This window comes from Elephantulus edwardii, unplaced genomic scaffold (assembly GCF_000299155.1).
Source record: "Elephantulus edwardii isolate Elephantulus edwardi_28Jun2011 unplaced genomic scaffold, EleEdw1.0 scaffold00005, whole genome shotgun sequence".
Classification (NCBI taxonomy): Eukaryota; Metazoa; Chordata; class Mammalia; order Macroscelidea; family Macroscelididae; genus Elephantulus; species Elephantulus edwardii.
Genome location: NW_006399755.1, coordinates 11,519,696 through 11,522,013, shown reverse-complemented (window position 1 = coordinate 11,522,013; position 2,318 = coordinate 11,519,696).

Below are 2,318 nucleotides of genomic sequence, written 5' to 3'. Positions count from 1 at the left end.
AAGGCATTTGACTGTCAGTATCATAACAAATTATGGCTGACACTGAGAATGGGAATCCCAGAACACTCAACTTGTGCTCATGCGAAACCTACACCCTGACCAAGAGGCTGTCAGGGGGACAAAGCAAGCAAAGCAAAGCATAGTTTAAAATTGGGAAGTATTTCAGGTTGTACCCTTTCTCTGTTCCTGTTTAATCTGTATGCTGAGCAAATTATTAGAAAGTGGACTCTAAAGAAAAACACTGGCATCAGGATTAGAGGAAGACACGTCAATATCCTTCGTTATGTAGATGACCCAACCAGGCTTGCAGAAAGTGAGAAGGCCTTGACGCACTTGCTGCAGAAGGTTAAACATTCCAGCTTTCAGTATGGATTATATTTCAACATCAACAACCAGCAATCCTCGTCACTGAATCAATAGGCAACATCAAGATAGATGGGAAAAATACAGAGACTGTCAATGACTTCTTACTTGGATCCACAATCAATACACTTGGTACCAGTAGTTAAGAGACATAGTGCCCTGACAAAGTCTGTAGTCAGGGATCTCTCCAAATGACTGAGGAGCAAGAATGTCAGTGTGAGGTTACAGTAAGACATGCCTGGTTCAGGCTATGGTTTTTCAGTCACTTGCTATGCATTTGAGAGCAGGACAATGACTAAGAATGACAGAAGACTTGATGCCTTTGAAATGTGTTGTTGGAGAAGAGTGCTGAATGCTCCATAAACTGCTAAAAGAACAAATAGCTATGTCTTGGAGAAGATGAAGCCAGAGTGCTACCGGAGGCAAAGATGATGAACATACTTTGGGCATGTTGCTAGGAGAAATTACTCCTTAGAGAAGGAAAGGTGGAGGGGCGGTGAAGGAGAGGAAGACCCTCCAGCAGGTGGACTGACACAGCGACTGCAGCGATGGGCTTGAGTGTCAGAGATTGTGAGGATGGCCCGGGATAGGACAGGATTCATATCTGTTGTTCACAGAGTCACTAAGTCCTCAATACCTAATGACAACAATTTCTAACAACCAGCTCTGAAATATCAGTGTTTACTACAACACTTACTTCTCATTCATTTGTGAGCTCCTTCTGTTCTGCTTCGTATGTTTTATCATTCTGTGACCCAGGCTGAAGAAAGAGCCTACATGGGAATAAGTTCTCATGGCAGGAGAAGAACACCAGCCGCCAGTGCATTGGCTTGGCCAGCAAGTCACACATTCAAACTTAATGTTAGAGAAGCATCTCAAGGTGACAAAGGGACACTCCAAGAAAGTGGGTGACTACAGGCAAGGACATACAAAATCCTCTAACGGGTGAGCAAAGACAGCTATAAACAAAAACATTACCTTTGACACTGACTCAGCATGGAAGATTCTTCCATTTTTTAAAAAATTTTTTTTATTTATTTTTTTTATTTTTGTGTGCGTGTACCGTCAAATCAGATCTGACTGGTACAGGAGGAGATTATCCCTGCTTCCCCGGCAGAGCATCTGGTGGATTCGAACTGTGCGCCTCTGGGATTGTAGTTGCAGCTCCTTGCCACTAGGCCGCCAGAGCTCCCCTAGATTCTTCCATTTAGAAGGCATTAAATCCTTCCATGAAAACTGGAAGGAACTTAAGAGATGCAAGTTTGCCCCAAATCCTGCAAAAATCAGGCACACTGGCAGTATTTTTAGGGTTACCAGGAACCTGTATTCATACAGGTACACATAGTGTTTATAAATATAGAAATGAGACGTGGTTTTCCTGGCCTTACCTTACCCCAAGCCATCTAGTACATCCCATACAACTCTACCCTGTAACCAGAGGCCAGGGTCTCTTAGTCTGACTTTCAGTAGTTCTGTAAATACCTTGGAATTATATGTAAAATTTGCCCTTTGTGAATAAGTCTAATTTAAGGAGTAGCTTCCCTAAGACATCATAACTCCACAGACCATCAGAACCATGTCACTAGATCATCAGCTGGTCTCCATCCAGAAGCCAGCTGGTCACATAAGTCAGCTGCTGTGGTAACTGCAATTGATAGTCTCTAGAGCCAGAAGCCGGTGGTTCACACAGCAAGCCTGTAGTGAGTCTAAGGATGACCACACCAAAGCACACAGTTTTGTGTCAGCAGAGAAGAGTGGAAACCAGATGGCACTCAGATCTTGGGCCAAATAAGCTGCAGTCCAGGGCAAACAGCAACTTGCCAGCCAGATACGAGAAAATACTGTCCCAAGAATGACAAAAATAGCATCTCAGAGCTGAATCAAGTGTGGTGCACTATGGCCACAGGAGAGTGAGGGATGAAGCCCAGGGTTTTGGCTTCTCCAGCTTGACTCAG